Raw genomic sequence first — 18151 nt, 5'->3', positions numbered from 1 at the left:
ATATATTGGTTTATGTTGATACTCTTTTTGTTTTATATAAGTTGCTACACTAATATGCTACACTATACTTCTTATACACTATACAGTATTCATCATTTCTACTTATCAGTACCAAAAATATACTTCCTGAAAAATAAATTAATTTTGACTTGAAATTATTTTAGAAAACAACTCATGGAAACTATATTTTGTATAGAAGACCGTTTCCATAAAATATCAGAATAGTTTTTTAAAGGAAAATTGTTTTTTATGGGGCACCTGGGTGGCTCAGTGGGTTAAGCCTCTGTCTTCAGTTCAGGTCATGATCTCAGGGTCCAGGGTTCGAGCCCCGCATCAGGCTCTTTGCTCAGCGAGGAGCCTGCTTCCCCCTCTCTGCCTGCCTCTCTGCCTACTTGTGATCTCTCTCTCTCTCTCTCTCTCTGTGTAAAATAAATAAATAAAATCTTTTAAAAAATTGTTTTTTATCTTCCAAAAAATTATTTTTTTACTCTCTACATAGAGACATACAGAACAAACATTCCAATAAGTTCAGAACTCAAAAAGGAAAGTCATATAAACATTTTTCATTGTTTAAATTCCATATGAATATATTAAACAGGAAACTCATAAATTTTTATTTTAATAAAAGATTTTTATTTGGGGGCATGGCTGGATGGCTCAGTCGGTGAGGTGTTTGCCTTTGGCTCAGGTCATGATCCCAGAGTCCTGGGACAGGGCCCTGCCATGGGCTCCCTGCTCAGCAGGAAGCCTGCTTCTTCCTCTCCCTGCCACTTACCCTGCTTTCTCTCTCTCTCTCTGTCAAATAAATAAGAAAAACCTTCAATTTTTTTTATTTTAAGGTTTTTCATTTTAATTTGATTGAATAATTTCTGTAAAAATTATTTACCAAATATTATTACTGTTTTGTGCAAAAATATCACTTTTTATCCTAATTAAAACTCTCAGAATGACTTTCGTATTGTGAACCCTAATTTGGAGAGAACCAAAACAGATATTTTTTCAGTATTATCACAAACCTGACAACTTCTTCATTGAGCCACAATAATTCTTTCAGTAACTTTTAAATCTAATTTTGTGATATTACCCAAAGATACCCAACAATTTTCTCAGTGCTTCAACATTCTTTTTCAATAACGTGGATTTACTTAATTAGACATGAGCCCAAAAAGCCAAACGAGGAGGTGGTTAAATGGGAAGAGAAAAGATGGCAAAATGTAAATCATTCGGCTTTAAAACTATGCGAAAACCCTGCAAGTTTTACTCTCCAACATTTTTTTAAATCAAAAATTAGTAAAAGGTATAGTTTCAAAGAGTGAAAGAAAGTATCAGAATTACTACCACTCTCTGACCCTCTCTCTTAATGTTCCTCTATCCTTTTTGTGACTGTGGTCCTAGAAGCTGCCCGATGAGACTCCTGTGGAAATGATCTTTCGCTCTCACATCTGTGTGAATTTCTATGTATAACCTCAAGAATTCTTTAACCTACCATTCCTCTAAAAGTTTATCTTTTTCTCTACCAAATCATTTTGCAATTGCTGTCTTTTATTGTTATCATCTCTAGAATGGAGAATGTTGCTCTAAATGCTGGCTTATCTTTCTTCCAAAGACATTTTCGTCAAATTTCTTATTGACTAGACTGAACGCTTTTTAAAGCTCCCACCTAAGACCCCTTCGCCTTTGAATTAGTTACTATCCCACATGCTCCCGACTGACCCCATGTATCCTTTTCTCTCAGGCTGTACTTCAGGATACTGTTAAGATCCAGTTGAGTTTTTTCTTTTCTTTTTGAGTTATGTAGGCTATCCTAAGTCACAGATCCTTTGTACTACAAATAGAATGGATACAGTTAATTGAAGGCTCCCTGCTGCTGTATGCAGTCAGCTACGGAGGTCTCTGGCATCTCAGCGAGTTCTTATAACATGGAGCCCAAAGGCAACTTTAATTCCTCTGATGCCCTTATGAGATTAACTTTGATAATATGTTTGGTGACACATTGACAAGAATTGGCTTTTTCTGCCTTTTACTTCTATTGTATTACAACTACTAGAGTCTGAGTCCTCAGATGTAGATACAGAGTAGTAATAAAGGTAGTGTCAGTTGAAATACCTGTGACAAATTTTCCACTTCTCATAAAATACCATCTTTTAAAATATTTGAGCCTCTTCATACAGGGTGGCCATTGAGTTCTACTAGTTTATTTTGCGGTGTTCACAGCACTGTCCCGTTGGTGTGGAAGGGGTCAGTGGAAGGACCCAGGCATCACTCTAGGAGACACATGAATTCCCAGACAGTAACTTTAAAATAATATTATATCATTCCCACGAAATATCATACCTCAAGAAGTTCATACCATAATCCATGATATCCTTCGGGTTCCCTTCCCACGAAGGTGGCAGGCTTCCAGAGGGAAGCGATTCTTTGTGTGCCCCATCCACAGATAGGACCTACGACCATGAGCCCCATCTAGTAAAGTGCGATGATGGCTGAGGGACATGGAAAGGCACAAAATGGAGAAACTACAGGACCTTATGCCTCAGGCAGCAAGGGGATATGGACGGCTAAAGAGGCGGCACTGGCGGTTAGTACTTAAAGTCAGGTGAACCAAAAATCATACGTGGTTAGTAAGAGATCCTTGCAGGAAAACAGTTTAGGAGCTGCATATTCTCAAAGTGGAATGGAACCGAGGTCAAATAACCCCAACTCCAGAAAACAGACAGTGCAGCCTCCTTCTCTGCTCTCAAGGCCAGACTTAATTAAAAAAAAAAAAAAATGGCAGTCCTATATTCATAGAGTAAGTATTCCTGCGTTTATCATGTCATCAATATATTCTGTTTCAGGAGCATATCTTGTTTTATTTTTTTAATATCTGTTTTTTTTTCTTTTTTAAAGATTTGATTTATTTGTCAGAGAGAGCACAAGCAGGAAAAGCAGCAGGCAGAGGGAGAAGAAGGTTCCCCACTGAGCCGCCGCCCCCCACCCCACCTTGCAGGATGTGGGGCTCCATCCCAGGATCCTGCAACGATCATGACCTGAGCCAAAGGCAGATGCTCAACTGACTGAGGCACCCAGGCATCCTGAGCATTTCTAATTTTAAATGATACCCTACATTATACATGAGAAAAGGGGAGGTAGGAATATATAAGGTAGCTTTTAAAAAGAGGTAAAACAGTAACTTAAAAAAGGTAAAACAACTCAGTGTTGACAAAAACATGAATTGAGCAGGATGGTTTAGAATGAACATTATTTAATATCCATATGGATTATTTTACTAAAGACTGCAGATGCATTACAGTATTTTGGAGAAATTACTTCGTAATTTTAAAGGTTTCTCCTCTGTGATTACCTAAGTGATTAAGAGCTTTCAAGAAGGGAAAGAATCAAAGAATCAAAGATTGTTATTTCTGTCACTTTAAAATATCTACCCCAATGATACTTTTTATCAATCATTTATTTTAAATCCCCAATATTATTTGCTATATACTGCATATTTGATCCCCATCCAAGTCATTACATGTGCTAACACATTTGCTCTGAAATTAACTGTAATTTAGTAATTTTTGTCCTATGAGAGCAATTGAAGAAGGAAACTATAACATGCAAACCTATGAGGCTTTAGTGACCTGGGCTGTTTTACTAGTTTTTTCTAGTTCAAAATGAACAACATACTAAAAACTTACATCTATCACTATTATTAAACCTTAAAATGATTTTGGAGTCTCTTAAGATTTCTTAGATGGTATATTAAAAGCATTACTCTACATTTAGAAAAGGAACTTTCCTTCTGTATATGTATTTTCTATCTTCATTTCATATCATACATATTGAAATCACTAAATTTTATTACAAACACCTCCTACCTGAAATCTTTTAGACAAACTCTCCATTTATATTTTGAACCCGGTGTTGAGGTGGTAATATTCCATCATTAAGCAATGTTATAATTCATATCTACTCACTCCAACCCACTCTCTAAATCTCTGTCTGGGTCTCTCAATCTCTGAAGAGACCCAGAGAGAGAGAAAGTACACAGACCTACTCTCTTAATGTTCCTCCTCCCCCAAGCTTGAACTTTATTTTCACATGCATTACTACCCTTTAAAATCTTATGCCATTAGTTTTAGATATAAATAACTCGAACCCCAACATATAACATACTGCTCTCCTGAAGCCAATCTTTGTATGAGTTGTGTCCTTGCCTTAACTTAGACTAACTACTGAGAATACAGAGTGTGAGCGCCTCTCAACTACAGCGCCGCTAGCAGGCCTCATCACAAAGTAGATGGAAGGCAGCTATGCTCACCACTATACCACCAACGCTCATCACAAAGTAGATGGGTGGCTGAGGCAATTTCAGTTCCCTTAAGTAAGAAAAGGCAAAATTAAAAAAAAAAAAAAAAAAAAAAAAAAAGTAAGACAAGGCAGTAGAGTCCACATCTGAAATTTACAACTGATTAGTAACTCTGAGGTTCAAATCCCTGCATAACTTAGGGTTTTCTTCAAGTGCAAAAAAATGGTTAACTTGCAGTTCCCAAAGAAAGACAGCAGTTAATTACATTTGGATTATCCTTCTCATATTCACTCTATATGTAAATGTATGTATACATGTAGATGTATGTGTGCTGGGTGTATGTGCCAAGGCCCCATTTCCACTTATCTCTCATACTTGATTACTCTGACAATAGCCAACCCAGCCAGATGCTGAAGTTTCCATAGGATGCCTTTTGTCTCTCTACACTTTCACTGCCTAAGGTTTTTCTACTCTCCTCCTTCATTCCCTCATTCAGTAAAAGTCAGTCAATGCTCCATTCCAGGTCCCACTGTACATCTGTCAGTCCAGATGCGTAACAAGACAAGCAATGGGAAGAAAACACTCACACAAGTGAGTGTTTCAAGTTCATGGATTTCAAGTTCCATGAGGGCAAGTGTACAACAGTCTTTGTTTTGTTCCCTCATCGATCTTAGGCACCTACGGTGCCTGGTACATAAGAGGCACTCAAAAGATACTTGTCAAATGAATGAAGAGTGGCATCGCATTTACCCAGTCATGAATGCTAGAAATACAAGAATCATTTTAGGTATCCCCCCAATTTTTGCATTAATTTTTGATTTCTCTATTTGTGGTTCTTCCAGTTCCTTCTCATTGTTCTGCCACTATTTCTGTCCAGGCACTTAACAGTTAAAAGCCTGTATTATAGTTACACAACCCATTTTAAGGAGTATCCTGTCCGCAACCTATCCTTTGGTTGTGGACAGGATACTCCTTTGGTTAGAGACTTATTTTTCTCCCCAATATTTAATTTATTTGTTTGAAAGAGAGAGAGAGAGAGGAAGAGAAAGAGAAGGAGAAAGAGAGAGAGTATGAGCAAGAGCGTGGGTGGGCAGAGGGAGAGTGAAAGAGAGAGAAACAGACCCCCTGAGCAGCGACTCCACTACAGGGCTCAATCTTGGGAACCCTGGATCATGACCCGAGCGGAAGGCAGATGCTTAACCAAATGAGTCACCCAGATGTCCCCAAAGTTACATTTCTATGAATAAAACCTTGCCATTTGCTATGGTGTCGATGGAGCTAGAGGGCATTATACTAAGCAAAAGAAGTCAGTCAGAGAAAGACAAGTACATATGACTTCACTCATATGTGGAATTTAAGACACAACACAGATGAGCATAGGGGAAGGGAAAGAAAAATAAAATAAGATAAAAACAGAGAGGGAGGGAAACCATAAGAGACTCTTAAGTACAGAGAACGAATAGGATTGCTGGAGGGGAGGTGGGTGGGGGGAGGGTTAAATGGGTGATGGACACTAAAGAGGGCACTGGCTGAGATGGACACTGGGTGTCCATCACGTGAGTGATGGCTCACTGAACTCTACTCCTAAAACCAATACTACACTTGAGGTTAACAAATTTGAATTTAAATTAAAAAGAAAAAAGAAGTAGTATTTCTGATCATCAGCTATACAGCTTAAAATCCTTCAGAGGTTTACAACCATCATCTTTGCACAGAATTAGAGGCCCCCAATCGTATGTCTCCTGCCTGTTCTGTAGCTTCATCTCCTGCCATGGCAACATCACAGATCAAGCCCTTCAGCCATTCTCAAGCACACAGAACTTCCCTTCAACAATCTCCTTTGAAACGTCTCTCAGGCCCTCCCCATCTTGCATATTCTGGCTTTGGCATATATTACATACTGTTTACTTTGTCTCTTTCCTAAACTCTAGACAGTGTGCTCTGAAGCAAGACAAAGCAACATCCACTCCAGAATAAATTCAATGGTCATCCCTCAGCGCTCCTTGATTTAAATAGTGCTCAGTTTCCTGAGCTCAGTGAGCTCAGTTTCCTTACTTCTTCTTTCCCCACCACCTACAAAGAAGGTTCTAGAGAGGAACAGACGAAATATCATACATTGAAAGTTCACCGCACTTAATACTCACAGAATGTTATTATTGCTTGACCCCCTTTCAGTTGCCTCAAGAGAAGGTCTAAACAGGTGGGGCAAGTAATAAGAGCGAGGCATTTTGTACGTTTGTTTGCTTGTACGCGGCCCGTTTCTTATTTCAGTATTAGCAAATGAGCTGTACGATGCTTCTAAGTGAACATTAAGACACTATGTATGTCCTGTCCAATTGTAGGTCTGGGAAGAATCTGACTAGGAAAAAATGCTCAATCCTCAGGATCAAGAGAAGAAATGAAAACGTGGCCAGAGATCTGGGAGTGTCCTCTGAGTTTACTCTTAGAAGGTTCTGGCTCCTCGGAGTCTCTCAGCCTGAAGCCTCTCTCCTGGAGTCCTCCACATCCATATGTCGTCTCTGATAAAATTCCACCCCTCTATCTAAAGAGGTATTTACTTAATCAGACACTTTATGATTTAAAATCTTTCAGTGTGTGGCTCTTACTTCTGAATGGCCCTAAGAGTTTTTTTGTGCTTGGAAGAGCCAACTTAGCCATTCACAGAGAGGCAATCTCTCTATAAATGAACAGATTTCCACACGTGGGCTGTAATATATGCATAACACATTTCTCTCGGTGTTAATTTTGGTCTAACATCCTCCTGATGGTCTTGATTACCTTGGAGACTTACATCCTGTGTTCATATATACGTAGTTGTTAGTCACTTCTACTAAGTTGCCTTACCACCATTTCTCAAGAATGATAATAGAAAACACAGTATTTTAATAACTCATTTTTCCTTTCAACAAATGTTTATTCAATCTCCTGTTTCAAGGCACTTTGCTAAGACTTAGTTAAATCTAAATCCCATGTAAAATAGGCAAATTCTGTGAAGGTCCAGAGTAAAAATAACAGAAACCCTTTGAGGATACCCAGCAGAAAGTTTTATTAATTGAATTTCTATCTTTTAATTTGTAAGTAAAAACATAAGTATCTTAATATAGATTTCCTTTAACTGGTTTTATTATCTTTTTTCTAGAAATTGGAAGTTGTAGACCACTGTTTATGATCAGTCATATTATTTATACTGCCCTAATGCAAATACTGTGTGAATCAACAGGATTCTGAGAAAGCAATAGGATACAAATAAACATGGTGAGACAGTGTGGCAATAAATGCCTTTTGGAGTAGTGTATTAACTGTGAATAGTAACAGTAATAATTTAAAAAATTGGAATTATTAAAAGCTTTGTCTACTTTGCTTATTTTATTCCTGGTGTGCTAATCACATAGATGCATAACTGGGCTCTGATTCCGTGTAAACAATCTATGTTGTGACAAATTTCAAGGCATCTGGTTAAGTCAGATATCTCCCTCTGGGAATTAAAATGAAACTAGAAGTGTTTGCTCTTAAAATCCGTACCCTAGTAGATAGCATCCAACACAGAATCAAACATCCCATCTAATTTTTCCAATACCATGTTTCCAAAAGGAAATTACATTAAATTCCTCCATTCAAAATGCAAAAAGCAAGACATCCAAGAATGAGATTTCCAGCAGAATGTAATTTTAAAGACAGGATTTTTTTTTTTCCCATTACTGGAGATATCAAACATTTTAAAAGCCTGTTCTTTCATAATTGGATTCCAGATCATTATTTTTTTGGCCAAAAAGAAAGGTTTTCTGCATTCTTAAAATAATTAGGCAGGATTTCAAATCAAATTATCCAATTTCAAAGCTCTATTTTTCTCTCTAAAATGCCTGTTAGGGAAGGACTGCTGATGACTAAGCTCTATGTCATTCTCATGGCTTTATTAGGAGAATGTTCTAAGTCCTTCACTTTCTATGTAATCAGAACTATAATTTCTTCAGGTTATTTTAAGACCCAGCTATGGCTAAAGCAGGAAACTCAATTTTATTCTGAGCTCTAGACATGTCGACACAGCAGAGCTGGGCTCCAGCTCTCTGGGCTATCTTCTTTCATAAACCTTGCTTGGTGTCGGACCAAGGCTCCAGGCTAGTTGTACTCCACTCTCTGGATATCGGGTAACTCTTTCCAAGACAGTGAGGGTAGTAGGACTGTTATTTTGGAAAATGTGTGTTGACATATCATCACTCGACAAATGAAGAGCTTAGTTGTCCAGAAACTACTACTGACTCTTCCTCACATCAATTTGAAAACCATATTCAACAGAAGGGCAGTTGAGAAACCAGGTGCCAGAAACATTTGATAAAAAAGCAGAACAGAAAGCTCTAACTACACATGTCTACTTTAGTTCATCATATTCTCTTAGAATTTTATGACTTAATTAACCAACTCTATTTAAGCAGACTGGCTGCCTCTAATTATGCTAAAAAAATTTCTGTGCTACAAAGTGGTATTAATAGCGAGTGACATTTCTGCAAGTAACAGGTAACCCATTTCTACAACCATGAACTCTATCTAAAGTAAAGAAAGAAGAATAGGACAGTATCATAAATAGTAAATAATAATTATCTGCAAGAGATTGTCTTCAGAAACAAAAACAAAACATCATTACATTAGTATTTTGATCTACACCGGAAGGCTCTCATAGATATGCATAATTAATCCTTTTTTAAAAAGATTTTATTTATTTGAGAGGAAAGCAAGCATGAATGGGGGAGGGAACGGACAGAGGGAGAGGGAGAAGCAGACTCTCCACTGAGCAGGGAACCCAACATAGGGCTGGATCCCAAGACCCCAAGATCATGAGCTGAGCTGGAGGTAGATGCTTAGCCACCTGAGCCACCCAGGTGCTCCAGACATGTATTTTTACTGATATAAATTTATTAATACTTTCAATTTTAACAACACACTGACATAAAAATTCCTTCTTGCTTTAAATTTTTAGGAGGCTCTAACAATTTATCTTTGCTATTTTTTAATTCTAGCATTTTTTTCTTTAGATTAAAATACTCTTATTTACTACTTTTCTATTGTTCCTATAACAGTAACATGACAACGTCATCATAGATCTATTAATTGAGCTTACCATCTTCATGTATACAGTTACACATTTAGGGACTTTTTTTCTCCACTCAACAATATATCTAACCCATTCTTCCACATTAATATACGTAGACATTATTTATTAATCTTAATGACTATATAGCATTTCAGAGTATGGATTATGGCAATTGATTTTTATATTGTTCAATACTTAAACCACCTTCAATATTCATCACAATAAATAATGGTGCAAATAAATATCCTAGTATACAGATTCTTACACATTTGCACATTTTGTATAGTATTTACATAGAATTATTGGATTGCAGAGTATGTACATTAAAGATTTTGATAGTACTTCAATTTCTGATTCTCCAAAATTTCACAAGCATGCTCTTCCACTAATATATGAGAATGCCCTTTCCTCCAGCCCTAATTAACACCGTGTACTAGAAGTCTTTTTATTTTCACTAATTTAATGGACGCAAAAACGGCACCTCATTGATGTTTTAAGCACAACTGAGAATGACCATCTACTCATTTATAATATTGGCCATTTTGGGTTCTTTCTCTTTGAATGTGTTCTTCATACCTTTGACCATCTTTCTATTGAGTTACTGGTATTTTTCTTATTGATTTTATATAGTTTATATTTGCACTTTACAGATCTTCACTTTTTGGGTGTTAGATACATGTCAACTCTTTTCCATCTGTCTGTCATTTAGTGAAAAATAGTGGCATCATTTATCATGTAATTTTTTCTGACTTAGAATGCCAAGTCAAACGTCCCTCTTTTTTAACTCTCTCCAGATAGGATTACACTGACAGAGATCTTTCCTAGAATGAATTGCAACAACCTCACTCATAAGTTCGTTAATAGAAATGGAAACATTTTTCCCAAGGCATAATATCTAAACTATAGCTTCTGCTAGTCTCTTTTTTATTTTGGTCAGTGAAGTAAGGCCTTGTAAAACCAAGCTTTAGGTTCATTCTGCACAAAGAGTTTCTTAGTCACTTAACGGAGCCAACAAATGTGTGTTAACCTAGTAAACAAGGCACTGGGCTTCCTGATGTAAAGGATTCATTCTCCATCATAAAACTGCATTATGGGGGGCACCTGGGTGGCTCAGTGTGTTAAAGCCTCTGCCTTCAGCTCAGGTCACAGTCCCAGGGTCCTGGGATGGAGCCCCACATCGGGCTGTCTGCTCAGTGGGGAGCCTGCTTCCTCCTCTCTCTCTGCCTGCCTCTCTGCCTACTTGTGATCTCTGTCTGTCAAATAAATAAATAAAATCTTAAAGAAAAAAAAACAAAAACTGCTTTATGGGGCAGGAGACACATCTTGTAACCTCAAATATCTAAATTCATATGGGAATAAACATTTCAGATGGATGAAGTTTCTCTCTTAAAATATTATTTTAAATGCCATTTTACTGTTTTAAGGGACTCTTCCTTGATTAGCTATATCCCTGCTTTTAAAGATGCCCACAATACAGAGAACACAGGACCATCAGTTCCTGCTTTGTGATAAGGAGGTTCTCTAACAACGGCTTGTTAGGCATAATGGCGGGCCTGTGAAATCAGGCTGCTCTTTTTGATTTTAGTTCTAGTTCCACTGTTTCACTATTTATGTGTGTGTTGTGGGGGTTTGGGGGGGTGCATCTTTCTAGTTTGTTGGTGTGCATTGTGGCTGTGGGTAAACTTAGCTCGAGTACCATCCCTGTGCCTTTAATGTGTGCCTTCTGATCTCAGGTTTGAGAATCCAAATAGCCACATTTGTTATCACTCCTGAAAATGACTATTTCACTTTTGTTGGGGTCACACATTTATTGGAGAATTAGACAAAAAATGGTCTCCTAAGAAAAATGCACATACACAAATATATTAGTGTATGGTCGAATTTGGCTCTGTTGGTTAAGTGTCTGCCTTCAGCTCAGTTCATGATCTTGGGGTGCTGGGATCGAGCCCCATGTTGGGATCCCTGCTCAGTGGGGAATCTGCTTTTTCCTCTCCCTCTATTCCTCTCCCCATTCATTCTCTCTCTCAAATAAATAAATAAAATCTTTTTAAAAAATTTCTGAATAACTGAATCATTAATGAAAGTCAGTATGGTTAGAGAAGACTAATCCCAATAAAGTCAAGCACTGTGGGAGACAGTAAACCAATAAATGTGAGAATATGTGAATATGAATAATGCCTTTTTAAATGCCCAATTAAAACATATGAAGCGTGTGATTATCTGACGATGGTGACATTTTCTCATGTTATTTCAAAAGGGAAGACAATGAAAACTATGTGTGCATACTGTATAGCACTGTAAATGTGAGTATGAAGACTGAAAAAAGAAAATGAAGAGGGTCATTTTTATTTTTAAAACACAAACTTGTACTTTAGCCAGATGAGCTGTCATTCCAATGACTACTTCAGAAGTAGGCAGGAGTTCCTTAGCATGTGAAAGATTCTGTCCTTACTGCCCCATTTCTTGTCAAATTTGCATCAGAAGTCCACTTTTCATTCCGTTGTCATAATCCTGGCAGATAACAGATGAAAGGAATGGGGGAAAAATGGAATAAGAGCCTCTTTAATTAAGAAACCTTGGTTTTACTCATACTCCTCTACCTGCAAAGTCTTGTCCTTAAAGATTGACAAGATGATCTGATCAGCAGTGAGAAAAATCTGGATGAAAACAAGGACACTGAAGGCAGTAGAAAATAGCTAATTCTTTAGAACAAATGTGTAGAGGAAGTGTGACGGCAGCTGGGCAAGACTGAGCATGGCAGAGAGGAGGAATGGAAAGGAGGAGGAAATGACTCAAAGCAGTCTCTGCATCTAAGGACCTTACCTTTTAGCTCATTCATTCGCCAAGTTCTGGGTTCTTGATTGGTATCACGCAAACAATCACACACACTTCACACCAACCTACAAGTGGAGAGTTGTGAGGAAATATAACATCCTTGGAACTCGCTTTTGGAAGGCATTCTCTGAACTTTTCTCATTCGTACAAACAGGCAGGTGACTCATTTCCAACCTCTAAAATGAGGTATCTGTGGAACCTCCAAATGGACAGTGGGAGTTGTAGATACAGGTCTAAGACTTAGGACTGAGGTTGGAGCTCCAGGTGGAGATCTCTGAGTTATCAGCATAAAGCATGGAAGTAAGAACCTGAAAGTAGCCTCTAAAAGGGAAGAATGAATCTATTTAGCCCATAGCCAACAAAAAACTAGGGTCCTCAGTCCTATGACCACAAGGAGCTGAATCCTGTTGACAAGATGGATGATCCTGAAAAGGACCTCAAGCTCCAGATGAAGACCTACCCCTGGCCGACATACTGTTTTCAGCCCTGAGAGACCTGAGGACCCCACTGCCCATGCTGAACTCCTGAGGCACAGAAACTGAAAGATACTTAGTAGATGATGTTAGGAAGGAAGGAAGGAAGGAAAGAAGGAAGGAAGGAGTCAGAAACCTGTGAAATGAAGCAATCATGAAGGTGAAGCCCATTAATTGACATCAATGCCCATAAAAGCACCTGGTGCTCCATATAACCTTTCCAGATGTGTTTGTCTTTAAACATGATTTTTTTCTATGTGTCAGGGTGCCAGTTTTGAACCAAAAGCTTAGGAATCAAACTATACATTCATGTTTATTCAAAAAGAAATAAAAATGTATAGAGAATGCTAATTTTTTTTTTTTTAAGAAAAAGAAGTCTAATATCAGATGTTGGTCTTTTAAAATAATCTTTCTACATAATTTTTTACTTTTATGCTAAAAGTTGCTTGATTTTTCAGCAAAGCCAGATCAAATGTTCATTTACCATTATCCTAGAATTTAAATTTGACATACGTAAAAACGCTCCCTAGGGCTCTTTTCTAAAAGCAGTAAGGAAGGCTGAGTTGGGTTTTTCCTATTAGTGCTTTCAAGGAAATATGATATTTGGTAGGACTGTAAGTTAAGTTAACATTTTTTTTCTGAAAGATACTGTAATAACTTCAGCAATCAGAACATATTAAAGCCCTAAGCATTTGGCCTCTTATTAGCCAAACTACATTTTCTATGGCTATGAACTTAAATGAATATATATTACACACAAGAAATCCTTCCTAAGAGTCTTCTGATCCTTACTTTAGAAACCAGAGTAACTTGATCATTTGCTTTTTTTACTCCCTAACTACAGTGCACATCCTAATAATTTAGGATATCAGAATGTGATCCACTAGAAAGAGGCCTACAGATGGATGAAAAATTTAAAGCAAAATGCCATTTTTGTCTGAAGGAAATAGCTGCCCAAACCCTAGTCACTGAAGGATATCCATATTCAAAGTATGATATAATTAATATTCATAAAAATAATAATATACCCTTAATAAAAGTATCATAACAAAGAAAGAGAAGATCTTCCTCAGTTTTATATCAAATCAAATATTGGCTTTTAGAATATATTCTTTATATATCTTTAGGTTTATATAACCCAATGTAATGGGACTAAAAACATATAAGGTACATATGTAGCTTAAATATCAGCTGTTCAAATGATTTTCAATTTATTCATTCATTCAGTCATCCCACAAACATTTGTGGAGTGATTATTACATGCCAGGCATTCAAGGTCTTATATGAATTTCCAAGGTTTAATTAATTCAGAGATTTCATTTTTATTTTGCAGATACTTCCTTAGATATTAATGAATGGTTCAGGGATGGAACCAATTTTGTTCTCCAAAATCATAATGCATTTTTATCTCATGCCCAAGACAGAGGACTGATTACCATGATTCTGTTAACCAGCTATAACTCTTGGTCTAGAATATTGTAGCTCACCGAATGTATACCAAATTCTACCTCATACACCGTTAATACTTAAGCCGTGGATTCCACATAATAATGTCTAACGCTGTGGAGTTAGAAATCTTTGCAAACTGGCTTTCACCAACTACCCAAGTAGCTAAAAAAATTTTCATTCTCAGAGTACTGAATATTTGTGAATGACTGATGTGTTTTTGGCAAAGAAGTGAATACTTCAGTAAGGCACACTATATTCAGCAATGAGATACACTTAACATATGAAAGAAAAATTTCCATGCATTGCATTTCAAAAGATTGGAATGAGAAAGAAGGAAAAAATACTGTTGTTATCTTGATTGCAACATGTAGCTCTGGCATCATTTAAATATCACCCAGAGTACGTGTAAAACCCAATAAAATAAGACTCTAGAACCAATAACCAATATAGTCTCTCTCACTTTCTAAACTCTAACAATATTAACTATAAACCTGAGGTTTAAAAGAACTTATTAATAAAAAAGTTTCTAAGGACTACGCAGTACTTAGTCCAACATACTATTTTTGCAAAGATAAGTACTTTAATTTAAATACATGGTCAGAAAAAAGATAGGTGGAAATGATGCCTTATCTATTTAACAACTCACTTGCAGCAATTAAATATATAAAGTGTTAAAATTAGTAAGACATTTGAATAAACTTTCTGCTTCTTTATAATAACTTCTGTTACAGTGTTACCCAAACTGAAATTATTACCATATTTATTAGTCCAAAATAATACTTATTTTTAAAAGTGAAATGCAATTCTAAAGATCAAGAAAATTCAAATGTAGTCATGGGGCAAAGAGATAGGAAGGAAAAAAAAATGAACACTGATGATAAAGTCTTATATTTCTGATTAACAGCAAAATGATAATCTTCATTACTAAAATGGAAACAAATAATATCTGGTTCTAAGCTACAAAAGGTTAGTACGTAGTCATAGTTTTCCTTCTGCCTTCTATTACTATTAGAAGAATGGCAAAGGAAAACAGAAAATTAAATCAATTATAACTATAATACATGCATTATATATGTACACACACACACAGTGCACGCACGCGAAAGAGACAGGAGGGAACTGTTCTGATTGCTTTAAACTACCAAACTAAGCTAAGGAAGTTACAACATTTACTGAATAGTTCTTTGTAAATGGGTCTGACCAGTGCTTTTGTGAATAGATAAAACATTCAAAACCAGTGAAGCACTAGCACAAGCTTCAGAAGAAAGTTATAACAAATCAGAGCAGAATGAGTTTCTAAGTCTAAAATATGTAGTATTGAGGTGCCTGGGTGGCTGCCTTGGGCTCAGGTCACAAGCCCAAGCATCTTGGGATCAAGTCCTGTGTTAGGCTCCCTCCTCAGTGGGTAATCTGCTTCTTCCTCTCCCCCTGCTCATTCTCTCTCTCTCTCTCTCCCTCACTCTCTCAAATAAGTTAAAAAGCCAAACTTTAAAATATGCAACTGAGAGACTAACACATTACTGTGGCAATTTGCTCCATCAAAATTACTTTCGGAGTCCAAGAAAGATGATGCTATGACCTGATCCATTTCTAGTGATTAAAAGGGAGACTCCCCTTTTTTAAAGCTGGTAGGGACCTTAATAGTAGTCTAGGACCTCCCCTCATGGTTGATAGATGTCAAGACAACTAAATTACCTATTTTCACACAGAGAGTGCCAGACCCTGAGCTAAAATCCCCATAAAGTGTAGCTCTGTGAGACTGGGGGCTGGTGTTTTTTCATCGGTTTCATTTTTCCTGAACTCTTTTACATACTATTACTAGGTTCATAAAAACACGAATGAACATATAAAGTGATACACCGAGTTTTCTAGCTATCACATCTACTATGCCATGCAATATTTAAACTGTTCTTGCATACACTGGGATTAGAATCACATCCAGCATATTTCTGGTATGCATGGACAAATAAAAAGGTAAAGAACGCTCTGGTCCCTTAGCACTCAAATGATGCTTTCTAAAGACAAATGACTAGATATTGGTGTGTGAAGACAACGAAATATGTAGACCAGGAAAGGCTTGTGAAATCATCTGTTAAAAGAGTATGAAAACTATGTCATTTTCAGTTTGCTGGAAAAAGCAGTTTGGATGCAACATTCAAAAGGTCCTTCCCAATGGCGTGAAAGTCCACACTAGCCTTTATTCTGAAAACAGCCAAATGTATTTTGGATTTAGGGGCCTTTGCACTGGCTGTTCCTTCTATCTGGAATGCCTTTTCTGGGCATGGCTGGGCTCTTCAAGTCACTCAGGCCTCAGCTTAAAAGTTATTTACTCATTGGTATTTTTACGGACCCACTAGTAGTATTCTGTGAGGCTTTAGGAGAGAGTATCTACCTTTTTTCCTTGACTAAACTGTCATCCCTATTTCACTCAACAGTACTCTAAAATCTGAATCTTTTATTTAAATCCATCTCAAATTGTCTTTTGAGAGTCGGTGAGCTACACAAATATTGAGTACTTCTGTCACCTAATTTAGTTAAACTTAACTAAAATTCTTCCCAAACCTTAAAAAAAATTCCTTCTCATCCCTCTGTAAAAATGCAAGACCCTGCATACATTACACACTGGCTTTGTAGAAGTTTAAATTGTAACCTGTCTAACTGAATAAAAATGGTATTATAAAAATAGATATTTCCATGTATGATTTGACTATGAGTTTATAAACTGAATACATTAATTGTTCCCAAACCATTTAATTAATAGTATGTCCTCTGATCGTGGTATGTGATGCAATTCTGTCACATGAAAAGTTATTAATAATAACTCTGTATTTTGGTCCTTTGATCTATTTGTCTATGTCCCTTACCCAACCCATCATTATTAGTAAGCTTTGTATGACTTCGTATCTATCCTTCTTCTCCTCATTTGTTGTTCAACAAAATTGCCACTTGTGCATTTATTCTTACAATGAATTTTAGTCAACATGCGATATTCTCTAGTACCATCTTAAATGACCTTGCGCTGACCTTCAGTGCACCTGTAAAGCACAGAATTTGATATGGGGCTACCAATGAGGCAGAGAACTAAAAGGCTGATAGAAGTGGTGTGGAATTAAGACTTACTATTTACTATATAATACCATTTAGTACATTTTATTTTTGTATTAAGCATGAATTATCTATTTCTTAAAGATAGTTGGCTGTTTTGATGACAAGGAAATTTATAGATTGAATTGGGAATAAATGACCTTTTAAAGACAGTCTTCCATTTTATGAACAGAGTATATCTCAAGTTCATTCAAGTATTCTTATTTGCTCTTCAATAATTTTACCAATTTCCTCATCAAAGTTTCAGTTGCTAAGTAAATGGTATCATCTTTTATCACATTTTGTGTGATCTTTTAAATTGTTTTATGCTGACCTTGTGCTGAGTAAACAACTCTTTTAAATTTCAAAATTTTTTTTTACTTAAATTCCAGTTAGCTCACATACAGTGTAATATTAGTTTCAGATGTAAAATTTAATGATTCAAAACTTCCAAACAACACTCAGGGCTCATCACAAGTGCACTCCTTAATCTCCATCCCCTAGTTCTCTGAAGAAGGCATACAGATGGCCAACAGACACATGAAAAGATGCTCAACATCACTCCTCATCAGGGAAATACAAATCAAAACTATAATGAGTTATCACCTCATACCTGTCAGAATGGCTAAAATCAGCAACACAAAAAACAAGAGGTGTTGGCAAGGATGTGGAGAAAGGGGACCCTCCTGCACTAATGGTAGGAAGGCAAACTGGTTCAGGCACTCTGGAAAAGAGCATGGAGTTTCCACAAAAATTTAAAATAGAACTACCTTACAACCTAGCAATTGCAAGACCAGATATTTACATGAAGAATACAAAAATACTAATTTAAAGGGATGCATTCATCCCAATGGTTATAGCAGCATTATCTTTAATAGTACAACTATGGAAACAGCCCAAGAGTCCAGCAACTAATGAATGGATAAAGAAGTTCTG

The 18151-nt window shown here is 36.7% G+C and overlaps 1 protein-coding gene across 16 annotated transcripts in view; it reads right to left on the bottom strand.

Moving 5' to 3' along the window:
* HDAC9 (histone deacetylase 9) overlaps positions 1 to 18151 on the bottom strand; it is a 924856-nt gene that overhangs the window by 500550 nt on the left and 406155 nt on the right. The gene's annotated exons all lie outside the window — the stretch shown is intronic.

This window comes from Mustela putorius, unplaced genomic scaffold (genome assembly GCF_011764305.1).
Source record: "Mustela putorius furo isolate JIRA1106 unplaced genomic scaffold, ASM1176430v1.1 tig00003845_pilon_pilon_pilon, whole genome shotgun sequence".
NCBI lineage: Eukaryota > Metazoa > Chordata > Mammalia > Carnivora > Mustelidae > Mustela > Mustela putorius.
The sequence above is the reverse complement of the archived record's forward strand: the minus strand, read 5'-3'. Positions and strand labels throughout refer to the sequence as shown.